At 42.4% G+C, this 27,705-nt stretch overlaps 1 protein-coding gene and 1 non-coding gene across 3 annotated transcripts in view; one reads left to right on the forward strand and one right to left on the reverse strand.

The window, feature by feature from the left end:
* LOC126416730 (ras-related and estrogen-regulated growth inhibitor-like) overlaps positions 1 to 27,705 on the forward strand; it is a 605,084-nt gene that overhangs the window by 50,573 nt on the left and 526,806 nt on the right. The window lies entirely within an intron of this gene.
* Trnai-uau (transfer RNA isoleucine (anticodon UAU)) lies at positions 2,432 to 2,506 on the reverse strand. The gene has a single exon. It is a non-coding gene; the product is annotated as a tRNA-Ile (tRNA).

Consider the following 27,705-nt stretch of genomic DNA (forward strand, 5'->3'; position numbering starts at 1 on the left):
CTTTAGGACAGGATATGGATTGTGTGGAGGTGTAGACACAGTGGAACGTGTTTTAAAGGTACGGCGGACTACAGAGGTTGGTGATCAGAGGGGAGACAGTGGGGTTATTGCATTCTAGTTTGCGGATAGTATAGGAAATGCCGAAGTGTTCGAAATGGCTGAGGAGAGGCGGTAATATGATGAGACGGTAAACAGGTAGAGGTTCTGTATGCCGTTAAATGGTCTGCAGAGACTTCTAGAACTTTGGTAAAGCGGACTTGTCACTGACTGGTACGAGACTTTTCAATACATGAATTCAGCAAGACTAAACGAGCGCGAATCTCCGTACTTCGAGAAATGATGTTAATTACATGAACTATTATCTGTGTTAACATCCTTAACAAAAAACAGTGAAACAAATGTTCTTACACACTGTTTACACGTGAACACGCAGTTGTGAGAAAATACTGCTGCAGTTAGTGGTGAATGTGATGGGCTTTAAAAAATTCTACGTGACTGTGTACCCCAACCGTGAGCAGTTAATTACTAAATTGCGTGAACAGAAACAGAATCGTAATACGAATGGGTTATTAATTCTATTTATAAGACTATCTGAGTATCAAAATCATTCAGTTTTAGGAATATTTCCAGTCCTGAAATTGTGATAATAATCTACATATACGACATCTTTTGCTTATTAACTATGAGGATCACTGTCAGCTGTCCGACAAGTACAAGGGAAACAATGTACTTTAATGGAACATTCGCAAAATTGAAACAAATACGTACAGAAGCTCATTCTCCCGCTTATTCAGTGAGTGACAGGATTCATTTGAGCAGGTGTAGCAGTTAAAGATAAAGCCGTATGGTTCAAAATGGTTCAAATGGCTCTATGCACTATAGGACTTAACATCTGAGGTCATCAGTCCCCTAGAACTTAAAACAACTTAAACTTAACTAAGGACATCATTCAAACCCATGTCCGAGGCAGGATTCGAACCTGCGACCGTAGCAAAAAATGTTCAAATGTGTGTGAAATCTTATGGGACTTAACTGCTAAGGTCATCAGTCCCTAAGCTTACACACTACTTAACCTAAGTTATCCTAAGGACAAACACACACACCCATGCCCGAGGGAGGACTCGAACCTCCGCCGGGATCAGCTGCGCAGTCCATGACTGCAGCGCCTTAGACAGCTCGGCTAATCCCACGCGGCCGACCGTAGCAGCCGCGTGGTTCCGGACTGAAGCGCCTGGAACCGCTCGGTCACAGCGGCCGGCGCAGAAGTAAGGTAACCGTTATTTCTTGGACTACATATCTTTGGGTGAAAGGGGGGGGGGGGGGGGAGAGGGGGCAGTTGTTGTTTCCCTACAGGTGGCGTGAGCCATATTCAAATATGTATGTGGCCGTAGTGAGCAATGCTAAAACGTACGGTACACTTGGTCGAAACTGCACACGCCATTATTTGACGTTTAGCTTCGTGTAATCACATTTGTGGCCTTACCGCCACAGTGCTATACTAAATATGGGCCTATTGAAGGTGGTATGTTCTTGACTTCCTCCAACCATCAAACTCACTCAGGAGAAACTTCAGTTTAATATGAAATTCGAACCACGGTGCAGCTCGACAGTTTTCACATCAACAGCCCCACGAGACGTGAATGAAATAATGAGTGACAGATAAAAATCACTGGATTAGCCTAGAAATCGAACCACAGATGTTGTCATCTGTTGCCTAGTATTTAAAGCACTGAGACATCAACTAATTTTCAGCCTGTTCTATGATACCTAGTTCCGTATGCAAATGACGGATTCATTACACAGCTACATGTACCTGATGATGATCAACTTTCATCGAAACTAGTCATTCCACAAACATAAATGTGCTACTAAGAAGGCAAAATAAACGGTAAGGTTTAAGTATCAACGCAGATGCTGAATCTCTCACGACGAATATGTCGGCAATAGTGGAATTTAGCATTGTTTTTGTACCAAGCAGCAGTGAATTCTGCGTTCAAGGTCATTCCTCTCGCTTGCTCTTGAAGCGTTATGAAGCAATACCTGTGGGAAGTAGGCTAAAACGAGAGCGAATTCGAAATTTTGTAACATACAGCAGTCTTGATAGAAGCTGAAGGTGTCTTGAGTGAAAGATAATTACAATGTGAGTAAATAAAATGGAGTATCAGATATGGCATCCTACAAGTGAACTAACGCAACATTGTGTAACTCACTTGGTTTCTCTCTTGTACATAAACACTGACCGTTGTAAATATCGTGACCAAAGTCTTCTTTCTTATTACTTTTTTACTATATATGACGGTAGTATCCGTTCCCGAAAGAACGGTTACCATTAATGATCATGCAGCTTTGCTAGAATGAAATGATAATTAAATGGATACCCTCGCTGCAAACAGGCGTTTATATACTTCATTGGGGACATGTTGAAAATGTGTGCCCCGACCGGGACTCGAACCCGGGACCTCCTGCTTATATGGCAGACGCTCTATCCGTCTGAGCCACCGAGGGCAGAGAGGATACTGTGCCTGCAGGGACTTATCCCTTGCACGCTCCCCGTGACACCCACATTCCCAACATGTCCACACCACTACATTCGTAGTGCGCCTAATACATGTATATAAATGCCTGTTTGGAGCGAGGGTGTCCATTTAATTATCATTTCATTCTAGCAAAGCTGCATGGTCATTAATGGTAACTGTTCTTTCGGGAACAGATACTACCGTCATATATGCTTAAAATATGGTTTCCCTGCCATTGACTTTCTTGTGCGATTGCACACGGTATGCCCGAACTCGTACGGGACTTGGTAGATTAATCTGCCACGAGTAATGAGTATGATGGGCAGACATCTATTAGGCGCACCACGAATGTAGTGGTGTGGACATGTTGGGAATGTGGATCTCACGGGGAGCGTGCAAGGGATAAGTCCCTGCAGACGCACTATCCTCTGTGCCCTCGGTGGCTTAGATGGACAACCGCCACGGGTTAGCAGCCCTCTGTACTAAAAAACTGAGTTGTTCGATCAACAACGAACTTCAACGGATGTCTTACGACGTCCGCCCCGAGCAGATGCAACGAACGAAAGCGAACAAAATGAGATTAAAAAGAAAAAAAAGAGATGGATCGAGCGTCTGCCATTTAAGCAGGAGGTCCCGGGTTCGAGTCCCGGTCGGGGCACACATTTTCAACATATTCCCAGTGAAGTATATAAACGCCTGTTTGCAGCTCTTGTGTCCATTTAATTATCATTTTATTACTTTTTGATTGATGAAGTGAAAGGTGTTTCGCATTTGTTCTCCGAGGCAAGAGCATCGACAAGGACAGATACAGCGTCAGCGTCCTGTAACTACACAAATATTTCCCACGCCTCTTAGGCCTCGGGGATTTAGATGTAACGATGCTGACGGTATCATAAAATTTGTCATGTAAACTTGAATCAGTAAACCAGTTTTCCAAGGATAGATTCCTACGCTGAAATGTTGTGTAAACAGACACTCGCTACCCGTGTTTATTGTTGTTCGAGGTAATAATGAGCGCGCGTTAACGATATCGGGGTGTTGGGGAGCCTTGAGGAACAGGTTCCGGCGCGTCGCCCTCAGTCATTGGAAGTTGTCGGCCCGTGACAGCCACGTGTGGCCGCCACAGCTGCAGTCGCGTCACGAGACTAGCAAGGACGCGCATGCGCACGCTGCCGCTGTCTCACCGCGTGGGCGCGCCTCAGCCGCCTGCTGCTTCCTCGTTAACAGTGAGACTTACACCATATAAACACGTTAAATGAGTTCTATTAAATGTCCTTGGTACGCTTCTCCCGATAACACTCTATGAAAATCCGAGATTTCGACCAGTGTCAGCCTCTGTGTTGTGTTCATAGTTCCGCGTAGTCAGCGCGTACACAACTTTCCCACTAGAGCGCGCCCCGCTAAGCACAACAGCGCAGGCGCAGCGCTCGTCCGTCTCCGCACTACGAGATGGCGCTGCCATAGAGACGGACCAAATTCTGCTTCCGCCCATCCACGTATTAATATGTAATGCAGCCAATGAGATTGCTGCTAATGTAGAACCTTTCCTCCTCGCGGATCACACTAGCACAGTGCTACCTGAACGCTCGAGGTATTATAACGAGTGTACAGACCTCCGATTAGTCAGTGTGCCTTAGTCTGCATTTGTCTGCACCTGTCTGTACCAGTCTACATTAGTCTGTACCAGTCTATAGTCAAGTTTCAGTCTGCGCCTAATAAGATTATCATATTCCTGTACATAGCCATGAAGATAAATGAATAGACAGTTTGTCAAGTATCAGAGATATGTGAGAATAAGATTAACGTACCAAGACCAAAGGAACTTCAGATTGTCAATTGTAGGTAGCATCCAGAATCAAGTTAAGTAAGGTTTATGATTGTTATTATTTTAATAAATGTGTGTGAAAATTAATCAAGTTCTGTTTAAAGTTGGTCACCGTCAATCTGCAACTCTAAGTGTGCAAGTGGTATTTCTATCGTCTGACCTAACGGCAGAAGCTAAACACGCCACGATAAGACCACGAGACATATTGCTGACACTCGCCTACTTAGTTAGAGCGACAAGTCAAATAATCTGATGTTGTGTGTACCGAAGGTCTTACAGTATGCACACCACACTCTGGACAACAGCTCTTGTCGAAGAAATAAAGGAGAGACATCTCGCCAGTAGGTTTTTTTTTCGTTTTTTGAAAAATATGTAAAAATCAGCCAACCGGTTGCATAGGTTTTCTGTATACCTTGACCAGGTTTCGTCACCTCTAAGGTCAGAAGATAAGGTAATTACATGAAAAACATATCGTCAAAGATGTACAGTGATTTAAGAGCTGAGTTGCTCAAGTCATACATTAAAATATAAGACATAATGTTCATCAAAAACCAAACATTAAAACATACCACGCCGGTATTACTTATGTTTTAATGTTCGACTTTTTGAAGAACATTATGTCTTATATTTTAAAGTATGATTTGAGCAACTCAGCTCTTAAATCACTGTACATCTTAGACGATATGTTCTTCATGTAATTACCTTACCTTCTGATGAAGTCACCCTTAGAGGTGACGAAACCTGGTCAAGGTATATACACTATTGGCCATTAAAATTGCTACACCACGAAGATGACGTCCTACAGACGCGAAATTTAACCGACAGGAAGAAGATGCCGTGATATGCAAATGATTAGCTTTTCAGAGCATTCACACAAGGCTGGCGCCGGTGGCGACACCTACAACGTGCTGACACGAGGAAAGTTCCCAACCGATTTCTCATACACAAACAGCAGTTGACCGGCGTTGCCAGCTGAAACGTTGTTGTGATGCCTCGTGTAAGGAGGAGAAATGCGTACCATCATGTTTGCGACTTTGATAAAGGTCGGATTGTAGCCTATCACGATTGCGGTTTATCGTATTGCGACATTGCTACTCGCGCTGGTCGAGATCCAATGACAGTTAGCAGAATATGGAATCGGTGGGTTCGGGAGTGTAATACGGCACGCCGTGCTGCATCCCAACGTCCTAGTATCACTAGCAGTCAAGATGGTTACACGTCTCGGTCACCTCTTGTTGGCATTGACGGCACTTCAGTTACACTTAAGATGTGTTACGACCCATGGCTCTCCTCTTCATTCGATCCCTGCTAAACCCTACATTTCAGCAGGATAATGCAGGACCGCGTGTTGTAGGTCCTGTACGGGCCTTTCTGGATACAGAAAATGTTCGACTGCTGCCCTGGCCAACACATTCTCCAGATCTCTGACTAATTGCAATCTTCTGGTCAATGGTGGCCGAGCAGCTGGCTCGTCACAATACGCCAGTCAGTACTCTTGATGATCTGTGGTATCGTGTTGAAGTTGCATGAGCAGCTGTATGTGTATACCCCATCCAAGCTCTGTTTTACTCAATACCCAGGCGTATCAAGGCCGTTATTACGGCCAGAGATGGTTGTTCTGGGTACTGATATCTAAGGATGTATGCACCCAAATTACGTGAAAATGTAATATGTCAGTTCTAGTATAATATATTTGTCCAATGAATACGCGTTTATCATCTGCATTTCTTCTTGGTGTAGCAATTTTAATGTCCAGTAGTGTAGAAAACCTATGCAACCGGTTGGCTGATTTTTACATATTTTTCAAATTTGTGTATGCGGTTGCTGTAAACGTCAGCCATGTTCAAAGTTTTTTTTTTGTTATCTTTCCAAGGCGTTTGGGTGTGTAGGTCATGTTTTACTATTATAAAAACTCAAACCTTATGGATCTGGCAGCTTTACGCACCACAACTGGTTTGAATCATACTTAACAAACGGAGCGCAGAAAGCTGTGACGGAAAAGTAGAGAATTTTTGTGACTTGAGACAAATCGCAAAGGGTGTTCCACAGGTTTCAACTACAGGACCGCCTTATTTCTTAATAATGTGAATGACCTTCCATTTGACATTCAAGCAGAACTGGTACTTCTTGCAGACGATACTAGTGTCAGAATAAATCCCATTGGAGAGAAAGCCACAGGAAAGTTCCTTAATTATGTTTTTCAAATAATTATTAAGTTATTCTCTGGAAATGGTCTCTCCCTTAGTTTTGGAAAATCACACTATATTCAGTACCTAGCACCAAAGCTGACCATTTATTTATCTAACTAATTGTGGAGTGGAAATTAGAATACGTGTGAACAAGTTTAATAGAGAGACTAGATTCGCATTCAGTAATGCATAGAAGGGATAATACCGATATTGGCACATCAGTTTCATCTGTGTAATAAATTACTTCTGCCTCCTCCAAATGATTCTCGAGTGGTGAGGTGACTCGTGGAACGAAGCAACGGAAATCTGCTGAATTTGATGAATATTTAATTATTTATTTATCCTGGTCAAATTGGAGCCTTCAGTCTTTCTCTTAAAGTCTCTCTCTCTATATATATAAAATAGTATCAAACGAATTAAAATTGATTTGAAAAGTGTTATATGGAGGTTCTGGCCTAATCTGAGAGGGTTGGTACTTAATTAGTGGCAACTATTTATTCACAACCGTTACAAAAAGAGTTACACGTTTGTACCTGTTACTGTCCTTCAAAGTGGTCACCAGCGTTGTGTAGGACCCGTGCCAGCGATGCGAAAGGCGCAGTATAGCGATTAGCAGAGCCTGTTCTGTTCAAATGGTTCAAATGGCTCTGAGCACTATGGGACTCAACTGCTGTGGTCATCAGTCCCCTAGAACTTAGAACTACTTAAACCTAATTAACCTAAGGACATCACATACACCCATGCCCGAGGCAGGATTCGAACCTGCGACCGAAGCAACTGCGCGGCTCCGGACTAGAGCGCCTAGAACCGTACGGCCACCGCGGCCGGCAGCCTGTTCTGTTGTTGGTGCGAATGAAGCGGTCTAGAGTTATGGTGATTCTCGTGTACGACTGTGATGGTGTTATCCTAACGCATTGCGTTTCTCCACGGTAGACCGTCAATGCACAGTATTACTGTTCGTTTTCGAAGCATCACCTGCGACCAGCTTTGCGAAAGAAGCGGCGACACTTTCTGCGGAACCCACCCATCATTTTGCACGACAATGCGCGGGCGCATACAGCGCAAGCTGTGGCTGCTCTGTTCGGTCGATGGGACTGGGACGTACTGTACCATCCACCATACTCCACGGACTTAAGTCGTTGTGACTTTGAATTGATTCCGAAGTTGAAGGAACCACTTCGTTGCACTCGCTTCAGAACTGTTACAGAGATTCGACATGCAGTAGACTCCTTCATTCGCACCATCAACAGAACAGGCTCTGCTGACGGTATACTACGCCTTCCACATCGCTGGCAACGGGCTGTGCACAACGTTGGTGACTACTTTGAAGGACAGTAACAGGTGAAAAGATGTAACTCTTTTGTATCGGTTTTGAATAAATAGTTACCACTATTTGTCGTCCAATGCTCGTATTATGACCTTACTGCAGCATCTATCCACATATTCATCCCAAGTGATTCAAGGATGTCAGAGTGGGAAAAAAAGGTCACGATGAACGTTTGAGGATTTAATTAATGAAACTCCCGAGACCAATGCGACTACCGAATACGATGTTTAGGAATTTAATCACAGTGTGTTGCACCACATGCTTAGATTATCTTCAGAAACTTGTGATCAGTATCAAAATCAATAAAGATACTGAAAACAGTTCGGGTTTACATCTATATCTGTAATCCGCAAGTCACATTACGGTATGTGACGAAGTGTACATCGTGTACTACTGTCCCTTTCTCGTTTCCCTGTTCCAGTCGTTGCGAATAGTTCGCGGGAAGAGCGATTGCCGATACACCTCGGTGTCAAGTGTTGGATTAGATTATACCCGTACGGTTGCAGCCAAATTTCAAATTGGTTCAGATGGCTCTGAGCACTATGGGACTTAACTTCTGAGGTCATCAGTCCCCTAGAACTTAGAACTACTGAAACCTAAGGATATCACACACATCCATGCCCGAGGCAGGTTTCGAACCTGCGACCGTAGCGGTCACGCGGTTCCAGACTGTAGCGCCTAGAACCGCTCAGCCACCCCGGCCGGCGCAGCCAAATTTCAATGTGACAGATAATTTTGAAGCTTGCTCCTGGCTTAGTTCCACGTCAGTCGCATACCTTGCTTCGCTATCCACACATACGTGACTGACCAGCCGAACAGTAACGGAGAACGAGCTACTCGACAGGGAAACCTGAGAAGAGAAGGCGCGCTGAGTCACACTGTCAGTATCAAATAACTGTCTGATGTCACATCTGCGAGACGGCCAAAACTAAAAAATAAAAGTGTGGTACTTCTAATTCCTTCAAAAATATATGAAAAAAGAAAGAAGAAGACGTACGCCTGGTGAAACACTTGCGAGAAACAACGACAGCAGAAAAATCAACTGATAAATATAAAATTATAGCTGGCGAAATTTCACTTCTGCCATACTGCCCTTTATTGAACTCTGCCAGTTTCAGAGGCTTCATCAACCATTTTGAGACAATCTAATTAGAACAGTTGTAGACAAATGGCAACGTGAAATTGGAGTGTCTGGTTGACACCGGGATTGGCTTCATTGTTGATACTTATAAAACTGTTTTTCTCCGTGTAACAGATGTATTTCTAGCTTCTGTTAATCTCAACGTTCAACCTATTTGTAAAGGGCCTTGGTGAGCTGCTCAAATCTGCAGTTACCCTTCTGTGTACGGGTAAATATTCGGCCTCCTCAATTAGAGCACGGTTGTTGGTATACGCGTTAGTGAAGTTTATCGAAAAAAATCTTTGGGTGACACACTCAGTTATTTAGCAGTCTACCAAAGAATCTAAATAGAACAAGATCTTGCGCGTAGGCCTACTTTAGAACACACTTAACTGCTGTGTTGCAAATGCTGTTACGAAAATATTTTTGAAATAAAGATTAGAGTTAAGTTTCATTTGGTAGCGAGACCGTTAGATACGACTAGAGTTAATAGGGGATAGACAGTTTAAAGCTTCCTTTCGAAATCCTGTATCACCTATAACTACATTGTATGTGAAAAATTAGCGGCTAAAACCGACGCTAGACCATGATGAATAGCAATCTTCCCAGACATCCGTGTCTGTTGTCGAATCTCTTCCAAACATAACGTACTCCATTACGATACTGCAGAAATCCTCTAACGAATCATCCATCACACATGAAAGCTTATTTCCTCAAACAGTCGTCCGCGTGGTATTAAATGTTTTTCTAAAACCAAGAAACAACAATCGAAGTTTCCAGAATGAGATTTTCACTTTGCAGCGGAGTGTGCGCTGATATGAAACTTCCTGACAGATCAGAACTGTGTGCTGGACCGAGACTCGAACTCGGGACCTTTGCTTTTAGCGGGCAAGTGCTCTACCAACTGAGCTACCCAAGCACCACTCACGCCCCGTCCTCACAGCTCTACTTCTGCCAGTACCTCGTCTCCTACCCTCCAATCTTTACAGAAGCTCTTCTGCGAACCTTTCAACAATCGAAGTTGTTTTCTCCAACGTCTATTGGAACTATGAGAAGTTGGAATTGGATTAAACGTAATAGATACTTTAACAGGGCGTGCTGGCACCCACGGTGTTTTCTTCTCGCATTCTGTCAGAATATGTTCTGTCGCAAAATATGCGACAGATTCAGTAGATCAGTGTTACCGCTTTTACGAAACTTGCAGCTTTCCGTTAATTGTAGCAAGTTTGTGATAAACAGAAATCAATGAATTTATGTTATCAATAAACCTAACGAACATTTAATAATACAGTTGATTTTTAAGTTCGGTGTGTCGTTTTCACTGAAGTGCCAGTGAAGAGGTGGACATTCTCTTAAAAATGGGCCCTTTTCTTATTTTCTTTCATCTGGCACCAAAATCTCAATTTTGAATAATTTCCTAGTACAGGTCACGATGCATTTACGAATATTGAGTGTGATAACTGTTAACCACGAGAAATGCTGTTAGATGACACACGACATTCCGCCCAACTTCTAAGACTTTTTAATCATGGGATACAATCGTAAGGAATATTCGTTAGGTCACGGAGTCAGTCGTTCTGTGTGTTTCTATGCTTGCCATGTATGACAATAGCCAGAAGAAACAAGGTCGCAAATGAATAACATTCTTCCGCGTAAAAGCATTTGATGACTTACTGGCAAATGTCGACCGTTGTGGTTACTGAAGAGATTTCGGCTTTTCGTGTTAGTTGCATTAAGACGCAATTGTCTCTCTCAGAAATACACAGTAATGCTAGCTATCAGCTTTGAAGGTAGGTGCACTATAGGAGAAACTGAGACAGTTAATTTTAGCTGACCTCGATGAGCGGTAAATTGCGGCAAGACGTGTTACTTTCGGAAGTAGTCACTGGTTGTGATGATGGCTCATTAGAGTCGAAACCGGCCATCCACCGAACGAGGTAGCGCAGTGGCTAGCACACTGGACTCGCATTCGCGCTTTCAGGAGGACGATGGTTCCATTCTTCGTGCGGCCATCTACACCTAGCTCTTCCCTGGTTTCCTTAAATATCGGTATGATCCCTTTGTAAACGGCACTGCCGGATTTCCTTCTGCATCCTTTTGTAGCCCGAGCATGTGATCAGTGTCTAACTTTACTCTTCCTTTTCTTATTTGTCATAAATTAGCCAAATACTATCAACGTAGCTGTAAATAAAACAAGTATTTTTTCAAAATAGTTGGCGTTTTCCAATTTCACAATGCCAGATTTCATTTTTACATAGTTGTGAAAAATCATGTTGTACCATAATCAGCTACTATGAAAATCTTACTATCGCCATTAGTTTAAATTCAGGAACAAAAAGTTTCTCAAGTATAGTATCCGTTTTTATTACAGTATCTGTTTTTCAATTACATGACATTCTATGTTATTCTACATAATATAAAAAACACGAACTGACAACAGAACTCAGTACCTAAAATTAATGATGAGAAGATCTAACAAGCTAATAATAGAACAGTACAGTAATATAGTTTTGGAACATCGTAGAAAACACTTGCCGTCTCAGTGAATGGAATGGTAACGCCAGTGGCAACTTGTATAACCAGCAGCTAAATCTGTGGTCTTTGAAACTGAGTTGTAATTTTCCTTGCACTACATGTTTCAGAAGATAGCTTTCATATTCAAGTGTGTTTAGGTGAAATACTAGAAGTGCTTTTTAAGTAAGTACTGTTCTGAAATAAAAATAATACATGTAGACTTTTCTTAGCGATTTTATTTTACGTGAAAGTCTGTATTTTAATCTACATTTCTGCTTTGTCCCCACCTATATTTAGGCACTTATCGTATCGTACTACCACTTTAGAATACAGTCCTCGACACCTGAGAACAAGTTTCGATAATTGAAACGTTCTGTAACGATTACATAAAGCACACTTATTCACACTTGAGGAAACTCATCACGTAACATCAAAATCTTAAAGTGTGTGTTCTCTATTACTTTTCCGTCAAGTTTCTGCACCAAATAGTCAGTAATGACTGAGGGTCGTCCACTTGATTCCTTATCAGGCAGATTCGTACAACCATGTTTAAAAGCTCTCTCTCATTTCCATACCATCTCATCGCTCATAAGTGTCAAGAGGTGTTACAGAAAGTTTAAATTATCGATAGGTATGCTCAGGCGGAAGATTTCTGTGAAGACGGTATTCAAAACTGATTGCACGGTGCGATAAATGCCTTAATATTGGTGGGAATAATGCTGGTTGTTTCAGGAGTAACAATAAATATTGTATTGCAAAAAATGCAATATAACATGTATCCAGTTTTTATTGAGTACAGAGACACATCTGTTAGCATGTAACCCAAAGAAACTTAAAGCAAAGGCTAATGAGGGCATTGACAGCTGATTTTCAAAAATTCCAGCGTCAGCTTCAAAGCATTTTTGACTTCTCTTGACAACACCACTTGTAGATCTTCTGGGGTATTCTCTGCGTTCTTTTATGGGGCCTGCACTACTCATAGTGCGAACCATCAAATCATCTCTTGCGGTTACTATTCCACTTTCACGCATCCCCAAAGGCAAAAATCCAAATGGAAAGGTCCGGTATCTCGCTGTCCAAGAAGCGTGTCCATATCTAGTGATCCATCTTCCGGGAATTTTAGATTTAGATAATGTGTCACCTGATAAGCAGTATATGCAGGGGCCCCGTCATGCTGGATGAATATACGCATTTTTGTAGCCAAAGAAATCTCTTTTCATAATACTGGAAGCTCATTTTCAAGAAAGTGCAAATAACGGGGTGCTGGAAGACGATGCGGAATTACAACAGGCCCAATCAACTGATTGTTATTAAACCACACCACATATTTACAAAGAAACGCTCTTGAAAATATGTCTCCACAACGTAATGTTGGTTTTCTTCAGACCACTAATGTGAATTATGTGTGTTATTGATGCTGTCACGCGAGAAAGTGTCTTCATCAGTGGAGAGTAAAAATGGGATTACCTGTCTATTTTCAAGTTTCGAATGACAAATTTCCAATCATTTGTCTTCACCTCCTGTTCGAAGATGTTGAATGAGCTGTAAATTATAAGGATGGAATCCGTGCATACGTAGAGTCCGCCACATTCGTGTATGCAGAAATTCTACGAGTGCTTGATGAAAAACTACGTTCAACAGGCTGAATAATGTCTTCTACTTCATCCACACTCTGTTCCATTACAAGTTCAGATGCAATATGGCTGATGGGCACTGTACCAGCGTCGCGCAATGTATTGAACACACGAGTAAACACTCCTGAATCTGGTAGTCTGCGGTCAGGATATCGTATGCCGTATTTTTTACAAGTAGCAGCAGTGTTTCCATTACAAAACCCATGCAAAAATACCATATCGGCATACTCACCATGTGTAAATACTTGCGGCATGATTACTCCCTGCACTGCAGTAGACTTTGACCAACAAATCACAATAAAAACTTCAGTGCAGACTAAAGCGCATCTTCGCAGCCTGAACATCAGCATTCTGCTGCTGACATTCGATGAATACGCCAAAAGCAACCCATAGCAATCGTGTACCAACTCACGAAAATGCATTGAACTCAGCTGAATCTCTGCACTTAACAAAAATTTATAAGAAGATAGTAACTGTTCTCGAAAGAACAGATACCATTGAAGACCGTGCAGCTTCTCTAGAATAAATGATAATTAATTGAAACCCTCAGCTGCCGAGAGGTGTTGTTGACATACCTCAATGGGGATAGCTGAAAATGTGTGCCCCGAACGGGCCTCGAACCTGGAATCTCCTGTTTACTTGGCATACGCTCTATCCATCTTTTTTGTGCGTTTTGTTCGTTGTTGATCGTTGTGGTTGGTCGTTGCGGACGTCACACTTGATTGGTTCAAGTTCATTTTGTTGACGCTTCCACTCAATATTTTATTACAGAGGCCAATCAGCTCTCTGACCGAACGTGCTGAGCTACCGTGCCGGCATACATCTGAGCCACCGAGGACACAGATGAATAGCGCGACTGCAGGGACTTATCCCTTGCACGCTTCCCGTGAGACCTACATTCCCAACTCTCCACAATCTACATACGTAATGTTCCTAATAAATACTTTGCCCATCCACTCATTACTCGCACCCACTATGGTGATGATTACCGTAAGAGTTCGGGCAACCTGTGCGCATTCGCACATGTAAGCAGGAGATTCCAGTTTCGAATCCCGGTCAGGGCACACATTTTCAGCTGTCCCCATCGAGGTATGTCAACAACACCTATCAGCAGCTGAGCGTTTCAATTAATTATCATTTATTCTAGAGAAGCTGCACGGTCATCAATGGTATCTGTTCTTTCGAAAACAGCTACTATCTTCATATATACACTACTGGCCATTAAAATTGCTACACCAAGAAGAAATGCAGATGATAAACAGGTATTTATTTGAAAAATATTTTATACTTGAAATGACATGTGATTACAATTTCACGCAATTTGGGTGCATAGATCCTGAGAAATCAGTGGCCAGAACACCCACCTCTGGTCCTAATAACGACCCTGATACATCTGGGCATTGAGCCAAATAGAGCTTGGATGGAGTGTATAGGTACAGCTGCCCATGCAGCTTCAACACGATACCACAGATCACCCGGCGTAGTGACTGACGTATTGTGACGGGCCAGTTGCTCGGCCACCATCGACCAGACGTTTTCAGTTGGTGAGAGATCTGAAGAATGTGCTGGCCGGGCATCAATAGAATATTTTCTGTATACAGAAAAGCCCGTACAGGACCTGCAACATGCGGTCGTGTATTATCCTGCTGAAATGTAGGGTTTCGCAGTGGTCGAATGAAGGGTAGAGCCACGGGTCGTAACACATCTGAAATGTGACGTCCACTGTTCAAAGTGCCGTCAATGCGAACCAGAGGTGACCGAGACGTGTAACCAATGGCACCCCATACCATCACGCCGGGTGATACGCCAGTATGGCGATGACGAATAAACGCTTCCAATGTGCGTTCACTGCGATGTCACTAAACACGGATGAGACCATCATGATGGTGTAAACAGAACCTAGATTCATCCGAAAAAATGTTTTGCCAATGGTGCACCCAGGTTCGTCGTTAAGTACACCATCGCAGGCGCTCCTGCCTGTGATGCAGCGTCAAGGGTAACCACTGCCATGGTCTCCGAGCTGATGCTGCTGCAAACGTCGTCGAACTGTTCGTGCAGATGGTTGTTGTCTTGCAAACGTCCCCATCTGTTGAATCAGTGATCGAGACGTGGCTGCACGATCTGTTACAGCCATGGGGATAAGATACCTGTTAGTGATACGAGGCCGTTGGGATCCAGCACTGCGTTCCGTATTACTCTCCTGAACCCACCGATTCCATATTCTGCTAACAGGCATTGGATCTTGACCAACGAGAGCAGCAATGTCGCCATACGATAAACCGCAATCGTGATAGGCTGCAATCCGACCTTTATCAAAGTTGGAAACGTGATGGTACGCATTTCTCCTCCTGAAACGAGGCACCACAACAACGTCTCAGCAGGCAACGTCAGTCAACTGCTGTTTGTGTATTAGAAATCGGTCGGGAACTTTCCTCATCTCAGCGCGTTGTAGGTGTCGCCACCGGCGCCAACCTCGTGTGAATGCTCGGAAAAGCTAATCATTTGCATTTCACAGCATCTTGTTCCTGTCGGTTAAATTTCGCGTCTGTAGCTCGTCATCTTCGTGGTGTAGCAATTTTAATGGCCAGTACTGAAAATTGTTTGTGTAAATATTTCCCTGGTGCGTACGGGATATAGGAGAACGTAGCACGGGACGGCGGCTGCAAAGTGTGCTTCAGAGGAGTGAGGCTGCGGCGAGAAGAGGCCGTCGGCGTTACGCAAGGCGCCAGGGCCAATCCGCGGTGCGGGCAAGGCCGCAAGGTCGCGCCGCTGCTGCTGCTGCGGCTGCTCCCGCCACCGGAGAATGTGGAGCACGGCCGCTGCCCCGGCAGGCGATACGCTGGCCTGAACTGGCCTGGGCTGGGCGCAGGCGTCACACCGGCAGTGCCTCGCGCGGCTCCAGGGCGCAGTCCTGCGAAACCGCCCTAGTTCGTTATTGACCCCTAAATACAGCTCCTCATTTTTATTGTGCAACAGGTGCCTGACAATGAACATTATCCGACATCATTCAAGAAACTGGCCTGGCAAGTAATACACTACACTAAAATCGCTACACAACGAATATGACGTGCTACAGACGCGAAATTTAACCGACGGGAAGAAGATGCTGTGATATGCAAATGATTAGCATTTCAGAGCATTCACACAAGGTTGGCGCCGTTGGCGACACCTACAACGTGCTGCCATGAGGAAAGTTACCAACCAATTTCTCATACGCAAAACAGCAGTTGACCGGCGTTGCCTGGTGAAACGTTGCTGTGATGCCTCGTGTAAGGAGAAGAAATGCGTACCATCACGTTTCCGACTTTGTTAAAGGTCGGATTGTAGCCTATCGCGATTGCGGTTTATCGTATCGCGTCATTGCTGCTTGGATTGCTCGAGATCCGATTACTTAGCAGAATATGGAATTGGTGGGTTCAGGAGGGTAATACGGAACGCCATGGTGGATCCCAACGGTCTCGTATCACTGGCAGTCGAGATGACAGGCATCTTATCCGCATGGCTGTAAGCATCGTGCAGCCACGTCTCGATCCCTGAGTCAACAGATTGGGACGTTTGCAGGACAATATCCATCTGCTCTAACATGCAGCAACTTGGACTATCAGCTCGAAGACCATGGCTGCGGTTACCCTTGACGCTGCATCACAGACAGGAGCGCCTGCGATGGTGCACTCAACGACGAACCTGGGTGCACGAATGGCAAAACGTCATTTTTCGGATAAATCCACGTTCTGTGTATAGCAGCATGATGGTCGCATCCTTGTTTGGCGACATCGCGGTGAACGCACATTAGAAGCGTGTATTCGTCATCGTCATACTGGCGTATCACCCGGCGTGATGGTATGGGGTGCCATTGGTTGCACGTCTCGGTCACCTCTTGTTCGCATTGACGGCACTTTGAGCAGTGGACTTTACATTTCAGATGTTTCGGCCCGTGGCTCTACCCTTCATTCGATCCCTGCGAAACCCTACATTTCAGCAAGATAATGCACGATCGCATGTTGCAGGTCCTGTACGGGCTTTTCTTGATACAGAAAATGTTCGAGTGCTGCCCTGGCCACCACATTCTCCAGATCTCTCACCAATTGAAAACGTCTCGTTAATGGTGGCCGAGCAACTGGCTCGTCACAATATGCCACTCACTACTCTTGATGAACTGTGGTATCGTGTTGAAGCTGCATTGGCAGCTATACCTGTACACGCCACCCAAGCTCTGTTTGGCTCAATGCCCAGGCGTATCAAGGCCGTTATTACGGCCAGAGGTGGTTGTTGTGGGCACTTATTTCTCAGGATCTATGCACCCAAATTGCGTGAAAATGTAATCACATGTCAGTTCTAGTATAATATATTTGTCCAATGAATACCCGTTTATCATCTGCATTTCTTCTTGGCGTAGCAATTTTAATGGCCAGTAGTGTAGTTACGATAATCGTTGTCACGACATGGAAACAGTTTTCAGTCTTACAGCAGAGGGTATTAAAGACAACTGTTTACGACGTACCATAGTCAAGCAGGGGAAGTGTGGTGAACATACAACGGGGTGACTTCGACGCGCAAGTCACCGAAGTGGCGTCAAATCGAAAGACTTGCACCAGGCGAACGGTGTACCCGACGGGAGTGACAAAAATCATGAGACAACGGTATGATCATTTACAGATGGCCGTAGTATCACGTACACAAGGTTTAACCAAACGAAGCGATGGACTCAGGTTGTCAGCAAGGCACTATGAAAGATGGTGGTGGCTCCATTATGATGTGGGCTGAGTTACAAGAAAATTGGCTTTGTTCTCTGATCCAACTGAACCGATCGTTGACTGAAAATGCATATGTTCGGTTATGGTTCAAATGGCTCTGAGCACTATGCGACTTAACTTCTAAGGTCATCAGTCCCCTAGAACTTAGAACCACTCAAACCTAACTAACCTAAGGGCATCACACACATCCATGCCCGAGGCAGGATTCGAACCTGCGACCGTAGCGGTCGCTCGGCTTCAGACTGTAGCGCCTAGAACCGCACGGCCACTCCGGCCGGCTATGTTCCGGACTGAAGCGCCTGGAACCACTCGGCCGCAGCGACCGATTCAGCCATTCAACAATGGAATTTTTGTGGATGACGTGCGCCGTTTCATCGGGCCACAGTTGTTCGTGATTGATTTGATTTAAAGTCGACCCTTACAAGCACAGAAGTCACGTAGTAAGAAAGTCAGAAACAGGAAACGGTTTAAGTATTAATTTTATTTTGTTAAAATTCACAAAACTGTGAGGGAAAAGTACACGAACGCCAATTTTACAGTAGTTTTTAAGCGCACGATAGAGTCGGTGGCTTAGGAGGAAGTCGGTGGCATAGGACGAGGGGAGAATATTAAAAATCTCGCCGTGGACCCATGTGATGCTGCTTAGGTGGCTTTTGCAGGTCAATGTGGGGTGGCTTCCCCTCTTGATATACTACAGGTGTCTTATGTTGCTCGTCTTGAGTTTCCCTATAACTCTATGGTACGTTGTAAACAGTTTTCATAAATACACCACGAAAAAATAGATCTCAAAATATACGAAACTGAAAGATTGCAACACAGTTATCAAATAAACCGAGAGAACGTGAGGAAATTCAAAAGAGAACTTGAAAAGTAATCGGGAAAATTTAAGACCCGAACTATACTAATTGGGGACATACAAAGAGTGAATAAATAATTTGAAGAGTGTGCCAACATTTATTCGGATACGAAAAACAGAAGGCTAATATTATATGGGCTTATTAAAGGAATGAAAGCAACCAGATTAACTGGACAGATTTCACGAAATTCACAGTAAAGCGAAAATAGATCGAACCTGAGGAAGGGCATAAGCTGCTTCAGAAAGTGTACTTATTGATTTGTAGATTATTAGGGGAATTAAGAAAAAAATTTTTGCTGTGAGGAAAAACTATTTACTCTTTAGCTCTTGACCTTTATCATATTTGTGAAAATACTTTTGTTGGTTGACATGTGCTGTATGATAAGATTCAAAGTAATGATTATAATGCTTATAAAATTTTCAATATGTTTCATCCTTACTGCTACATTACTTATTATGTAATATACACGTTGTATGTAATCCTCCAGTGGTCACGGGTTCCTTACTCTGCAAAGGTTTAAAACACAACGTTCAAGCTCCACTGGACCAAAAGAACCAAGAAAAGCTCATCACTAGTGCCACACTGATCTCAACCATCGCCTTGAAGGAGCTAAATGACAGAATAGCAAGATATAATCTTAAGAGCCCTTGCCCTGTAGAGTTTGCTCACATACAATCACTCTTTCCACCCTCTCCCTCCCTCTCACTTTCTCTTTCTCTTCCTCCTCCTCTGCCTAAAACCTTTCACATCTATCTATGAATCCCAGCCAAAATTGTTATTTGTGTATAATTTTACCACTGTAGCCAATATGATTATTGTACTTGAAGTATGTAACACTTCACCTGATTGTATAAGTAAGTATGAAGTTTAAGCTATTTTAACTTGTCAAAATCGGATTTATGAACCACCTGAAGTATTTATACCAACGAAAGTATTCAACACCTTAAACAACATCTACAAATCCTTAAAAAATTTATTCTGTAATAATGTTGTTAGGACGTATATTTTTTGGACTTTATGACAATGTTTTCTCTTTTACTATACGATTCATGCATCCTATAAATTCCGACGCGATATTTGTTTACAAAATATGACAGTATATATGTGATGTGTTACGACTGTGAAAGGAACCTGTGAACACTGGAGGTAATTTATTTTACTTATTTTATGTTTAGCGTTAGATACACGTGTGATTTTTTGTCAAAAGAAACGCAAATCTATGTTCTGAAATAGTGTTTTCTTTCTCCATTAGACAGTGCTACAAGTTCCTCCAAAAAATCGTAACACAACACAAACACAAGTGTCATATTAACGAATGCAAATCCACCTGATGATTGAGGTTTAAACCTCTGATACGCGTCGTGGAGATAAATAAACAGTGACTGGTAACAGTAAACTTGTTGTTTCGTTTAAAGTCAATAACAGTCACGGTAGAGCCTAACCTAAAATGTTGGCATTTAACGAGGCAGTGTACTGAAGATGAACTAAGAAACGGAAACAAACAGATAGGGATTAATAATATTGACATTAGAAACTACCTAAACAATGCGGCGTGAAAACAAACAGAAACAGGAGAACATCTTACCAATGCACGCAAAGACTAGCTAATAGAGACTGCGATTATGATCGAAATTGTCAAACGACATGGAAAAGGAGAACTTGTTAGCTCAGTTTAAAAAATTACCACCGTAACAGGGAACAGTGCGAAGCATGTGCAGGAGACAGAGCAGGTGGAAACTAATTCAACTCTTTATCGTTCACGTGGCAAAGAAGGATCACGAGTATAAGCCGCTAGCAGTTTCTGCATCGTAAAGCAAGCAAATTACACCAACGCTTAATTAACTAGGCGATACCACCCCTCACTCGGCGTGGAACAGAGAAATGTCTAATTCTCTTTTAGTTTCACTTAATGTAACTTCGTTTATGGCCCGTGACGGTGACGGTAACATCTGCCGTGAGAATCTGTGGGAACCAGAGCCTGACGATCACGTCCCAGTTGCTTGGTCCGCTCCCCTTACGCACAGCAAGATATCCAAGCTGTTAGAGTAAAAGGAAACTTCACTAGCTTTCGCTCGCAGCCTCGTTAGATGTGCATGCCTGAAATTAGTCCTTTTTTTCCATGACTCGATTCGGCAACAATCAGTTAGTTCATCATCTGTCCATTTTGTTCTGCTATGAACATTTTCCTCTTTCTGAATGGATATGAGTTATCAGATGTATAGGATGTTGTAATTTACGTTAACAATAGATAAAGGTAGAAAGGACGGAAGATCGAAGTTTAGCCCGCCATTGACGAATACGTCCTTATAGATGGATTACAATCTCGGTTAGGATATTGATGTGGATGTATATCGGCCGTGTCCTATTGTGATATAATGTTTCTGAAACCTCCACTTTTTTCATAAATCAGGATTCGATTGCGACCATTCGATCTATTCCTAACTCTTTCAGAAGGAACGCTTTTGTCCATTGTAATAAGAGTTCGTTCAAATGATTCAAATGTCCCTGAGCACTATGGGACTTAACATCTGAGGTTATCAGTCCCCTAGAACTTAGAACTACTTAAACCTAACTAACCTAAGGACATTACACACATCCATGCCCGAGGCAGGATTCGGACCTGCGACCGTAGCGGTAGCGCAGTTCCAGACTGAAGCACCTAGAACCGCTCGGCCACAGCGTCCGGCAAGAGTTCGTTCTCATGTAACATAAAACAGTTTCAGCCACAACATAAAATTTCTAGAAATTATCCATCCCTTTCACATGGAACTTTTTGCTTGTATTTGCCTTATCAGCTTTTTTATTCGTGTGGTTCAAGTGTTCGTAACTGGTTCCTCTTTTCAAAATTATCCCCATTACCTACAAGAACTGAATGCCAGAAACACCTCTTACTCGCAGCATATAAAAACATAAAGGCTACCGTGAAATCCTGTAAAGCTTGATACGTGACCACTGTTCAACTTACTTTTCGACAGGTTCTTCGAAAATTAAATGCAATATCACAGTTGATGTACGTAGTGTAAATACCTCGATGCAGATAATTTGTTTCATTCACACGACATTAATACAAATGCATCGATAATTTACGAGGCACTTTCTGTTATAAAAATTCCAAGTCCCGAATTATAATCTAATATATGTATATTGTCCCAGAAGAAATAATCAATAATCAGGAATATGACAGGACCGACCATTAGAAGCAAACTGTCTGATAAACATAGGATCTAAAATGCATACCTTGATCTGTGAGCACTCACTCAGTACGAGAAGATAGCGAAGAAGAAAGAAGAACAAGTGCTCATAGTTCTCAAATTATGAATTTAGAGCCCGTGTTTACTAGAACTTCTTGCTTCGGGAAATTTTTGCTTCAATTCATAAAGTTGCTATGGACGCACTTCATGTGCTCTGTTGCCTCAGTGACAGGAAATTCAGCTGTGTGTGCTGTTCCAACAAGATAATGTATCACCACACCGGGGGTTATGTGTTCGCAAGGTCTTGCATGAAACCTTTCCGGACAGGTGAATAGGTAGTGACGGTCTACCGCCATTGCCACCACGTTCACCAGACATAACCGATCTTAGCCCCTTTCGTTAGGCTACTGTGCGGATAATGTGATCAGTTCACCAATTCCTGACGCGCAAAGTCTTACGTCATGAATACGTTATGCTGTAAAGGCGCTGACGAAAAAAATTTTATCAAAGGCATGGAGGGAAATAGAATATCGCCTAGACTCTCTAAGGGGAACAAACAGAGCTCATGGGAAAATACATCTATAAAAAAGACGTGAGTTAAGCTACAATTTGCAACAAACCGTATGGCAGTACCTATTTTAGTCCTAAGAAATAAATTTTTGTAATCAGGTAAAGACTTTGTGCTCATATTGTATTATAAACATGATTTACACGCACAGAGAATCGGTGATTTGTGAGGGTCTCTCAAAAGTGTCTTGATCCACTGGATCGTACGGACAGAAAATTGAAATTTTAGAAATATGTTTTTTATGAGACTCTTACTAATTCTGACTTCTACATCTACATCGATTCTCCACAAGTCACCTTACGGTGCGTGGCGCAAGGTATCCTGTACCACTATTAGTCAATACCTCCCCTGTTCCACTCGCAAATAAAGCGAGGAAAAATCGACTATCTATATGTCTTCGTATGAGCCCCAATTTCTTGAATCTTATCTCCGTGGTTCAAAAATGGCTCTGAGCACTATGGGACTTAACAGCTGTAGTCATCAGTCCCCTAGAACCTAGAACTACTTAAACCTAACTAACCTAAGGACATCACACACATCCATGCCCGAGGCAGGATTCGAACCTGCGACCGTAGCAGTCGCACAGTTCCGAACTGCGCGCCTAGAACCGCGAGACCACCGCCGCCGGCTCTCCGTGGTTCGCAATACACGATGCGAGAAAAGCGCAAGATGAGTTTCTCAAGAGCTACGCTTTCAAAAGCCACGATAATTCGTAGACGTAAGCTTCTCAGCCTTAAAGAAGTTTCTTATATTCGAGCTGAGAATACGTTCTAGGGTTCTGCAGCAAACGGAAGTTAGGGACGTTGGTCCGTAATTTTTCGGGTCCATTCATTTACCCACCTTATTTACTGGAGCCACTTATGCTTTTTTCCAGTCGCTTGGGACTTTGTGTTGGGCGAGAGATTCACGATAAATGCAAGCAAGGTAAGGGATCAATGCCGTACAGTATTCTTTGTAAAACGAAATTGGGATTTCATCCGGACGTGGTGATTTATTTGCATCCAAATCTTTCAATTATTTCTCTACTTATTACTATGTCGTCCATGCGGGAGTCTGCCCGATGGTCAAATGACGGTATGTTTGTACGATTCTCCTGTGTGAACGATTTCATGTACGTGAAATTTAAAACTTCGGCTTTCCTTTTGCTGTCTTCCAACTGCCACATCGGGTTGGTCGACAAGGGACTGAATGGAAACTTTATACCCGACCAAGACTTAAGGCTTGTTTGACGACATAGGAATGATGTCACAAGCTGTCGTAATAAAGTAACCACCTAAGCTGAAGAAGGGGAGCTGCGGACAGTTCTGTAGAGTGTTGAGCTAGTTACGTCAGTAGATCTCATTATTCGATCCAATTAAACACTATGATGACAACACTGACTACGCCATGTGGAAGTGTACAAAGATATCTTTTCTTCTGAACAATAATAAACACTGAAAGTTTTTGTTTGTAGTTTTTGAAATTAATATCACCTATGTGGATCTGCAACCCTGTACAAACCAGAGACTGCAAGATGAGGAAGTCCACAGAAATTGTGACTTTGAGAATCTGCTGACAGAACCTGTTCTTTTATGAACTAAGCAATGAGTATAAGTTGCTCTCAGTATTCAGTGCAGAATTCGTCTTAATCGATGCAGCAAACCCACAGAAGAACTTAATGATTGTGGCCGGACAGGAATTAAAATCTCACTCCTAAAGAACTCGAGATCTCTACGCTAATCACTGAGCCATCCCACGCGGTAAGATAGTAAAATCTGTGATAAGGAATACTGGCAAAACGTTCTGGCTTTCCTGGTGGAAAACGAACTATAACGTTTCGAGACAGTCACAAAAATTCGGTAAGAGAGATAAAGTATGCTGAATATATTTGCTTCTTAGGAGTAAAGAGTGAAATTTCGCGCACAGATATCTTCGGGCTTATGACTCAAAATCTGATATCCAGTTATATCTTGCACTGTAGAAGCCACGTCGTCATAGATACAATGAGTGTCTGTAAACATACGGTAAGGTGTGTCGTGGGAGTGATATCTGAAACATAGTGTATCAGAATAATTTTTGTTCTATCGACAAGTTGAGTGTGAAGAAAAACAGTCACTTCTCTTTGTTACCTAATATCTTTCATGTTATCATGGCCTCTTTGCAACGTTATATAGTTGACTAAAAATTATTTTTCATTTCGTCTTCCATGAATAAGAGATTATAGAATATCAAATCTTTACCGGATGCTGAACGACTTCCTTGCAGCGTCAGAGTTCATTGGCGGATCTTGCAGCTCATATTTCAAACTTCTCGACATCGTTACTGCCTTTTCGGTAATGATCTTACTGTTGAACAATATTTTTCAGAACTTCAGATGAGTTTTCCTTTGTAGATGAGTGCCACTACTCATAATCCACCCATTAAATCACAATTTGGCATCACTGCTATCACACTTTAATTTGAGATATCGTTTCGCGTTTCGCCTTTAACAGCAGATATTTTTGTAGTTAAATCTCCTGTATTAAAGGTATTTCGAGAAATATAGGTTTTCACCAGTTATCTCTTGCTTTGTTACAGTTACGGCCCAGATATCACCGAAAAAATTACTTAATAACTTAATGTTGTGACAAAGCGTACTGAAATCTTTCAATTTTTTGGTCAATAAGATTTTGCAAAGAGGTTAGTTAAAAACTTCTCACACATCCATTCTCAAACATTCTATTTTCCGTTGATCAGTTTTTGAGGAAGTGAACGCATTAGAAACCTATTCGGGATGATTACAAGATGTTATAGGACAATTAATTATTGTTTCCGCTCAGTAAAAATAATTATTTCTGTTTCCTAACGTTCTTATTGTTTCGTAATTTTCTATTATGAAACCCAGTTTTCCTCCTCCGGCATTTTGAACTCTTAGTGAAACGTAAGCCTGATAGAATTTTACGTTCTCGTCACAGTTTCTTTCTCTAAAGAATTAAATTAATTTCTACGTTTCATAGTATTAGTAAAGAACTAAACTTCGAATATCAATAATACGTTCTTCGAAAGGACTTAAATTTACTTGACTGTTACGATACAGCGAGGGATTACGCTTACATCGCTCAACTTCAATATAAACGCTTTACGAGAGTACTTGAATTAGGCTTTTAGTGCTCTAATAAAGATAAGACAAGCGCTCAGTGCAAATTTGCTAAAGGAGAGGTCCTAACCCGGAACCCAGTGGTTTTCCTGAAGGCGACAGGGAACGTGGGAGGTTTTGTGGGAACATTGTTTCACGCTGCAAGACATGTGAAGACATTATGTATAACATACAATTCAGAACCATTTTGATTCATATGTATTACAAAGAATTGTTATAGTGGTGTTATCTCATGACGTTTCACAATTTTCTCAACTAACTGCAATTAGTTTTTCCAGCATGTCGCTATCTGTCGATGGTTTAACGAAGATAATATTCTTTGAAAAAATTTACGTGTGTTTTTCTAGCCATTGTCTTTATTTCAATTTCTCGTTGAAAAAATAAGGTTTGCTTAGAAGGAATGCATTTCTGCGCTAAAGATATGCAGGAGTCGGAGATCGCATAGAGTTCGTGTTGCAGTGTTAATAATACATACACCAACAAGTAGTATCTGAGAAATCAGTCAATATGTAGAAGGAATTGCCCAGTATTAGGTCCTTCTATTACTAGCTGAACTTTTACGGTGTCTGGCAAATTATTTAAAACCATGTTCTTGAATAATGGACGCTTTTCTGGACTAAAATTTTCTCTCTTTGTGTAGATTTTTCTTAAGTGTTTAAATTCTTTCCTTACCCATACACGGTTTTTATGTTACTATTGAAGTATACTGACAGTAACGATACATTTAAAAGTCACATCCATGTCCTAGTTGGGTTCTCAATTCATGTCCTCGACATTTCGGTAAACACACTTTACCACATCAAACTACTACTTCAGTTGGCCCTGCCGCTAAATCGTTAAACTTTGCATCTCGTGCAAGTCGCTTCCTTTACCTATGACAACGTCTATCGAAATGTTTACATTAACGTGTCAGTATAAACCACTTCGCCAGGTAACACACGTGACGTATGCGGCTTAGACGTTTTGTATGTGTGGTTTTCCTAATTATACCAATCGACAGTGTTTACCAAATGGAAGAGAACAACAAAATTAACCGACGTTTGTAAATTAAACGGCTGGTTAACTGAATTGATTGAAATATTACGTTATACAGTTTTAAAATTGGATATTACCATGGGTTTTACATTTGCTATAAAATGGTAAGCGACTCATTAACATAAATCATTCAAGTTCGCTATTAAAATGATGTTCCATCTGCACAGCAAGCTCAGTCCTATAAGCTTCAAATAATTTTTCAGCTTGAAATTAAATAAAATTGTGCGAATAAAGGGTGATGTCTGGTAAGTGATCATCGGCGCTATAGCTCCAATTCCTTCACGTTTTTACTGCACGTAGAGAGTACGCCATTCTGACCGTAATGGAAGTGTTCCGCAGCAGATGGCTGTGAGAAGATACGTATATGGACAATCACGGAGAATTACAGTCACGATAAACGAAGAAGATGGAGGCAAGGAAAGGAAAATGCGGTACCGGTTCATGCCTTAACGCACAATTTCGGTTTCTCCTCACCTGTCATGCGAGGCTTTGTGCGCTGCCAGTATTCGTGGGCTACCAGTTCCGTATAATAGCGTCGTGAATGGAGCCGTAAATCTGTTTCAGACGTCTTCTATTCTCATCGGTGCTGCTCACTCTTCCCTCGTTCTACTACGTGTGACCCCATTCTTGCGTGCGTGGCTGACTGCGAGTGGGTGAGTCTGTAATAGTGTGTGTGTGTGTGTGTGTGTGTATGGGGGAGAGGGAGGGTAGAGGAGAGAGTGAGAGGGGGGGGGGCTAAAAAGAAGCATTGAACTGCAGCTATAGAACATTGTGTTACTGTAGTAGCCAAACTAAACGACAGTTCTGGAAAGGGCTACAACACTTTATATAAATTAAAAGTTCAAATGAAACCTCGGAATTGTATTAAATTGAAGGCTGAATAAGGTATTGAATCGAAGATTTAAAAAATCGATACCAACAAGCTTCTGCTGCACAGAGCAATGTAAACTGCAGAATAGTGATGCGTTAAAAAAAAAAAAATCCACGGTGTTATAAGTGGAATACAGGCAGACAATGGCTCGGCAGTAAAGTGATCGAGGCACTGGAAACAGCCACGGCA

The sequence above is a fragment of the Schistocerca serialis genome, chromosome 1 (genome assembly GCF_023864345.2).
Source record: "Schistocerca serialis cubense isolate TAMUIC-IGC-003099 chromosome 1, iqSchSeri2.2, whole genome shotgun sequence".
Lineage (NCBI taxonomy): Eukaryota > Metazoa > Arthropoda > Insecta > Orthoptera > Acrididae > Schistocerca > Schistocerca serialis.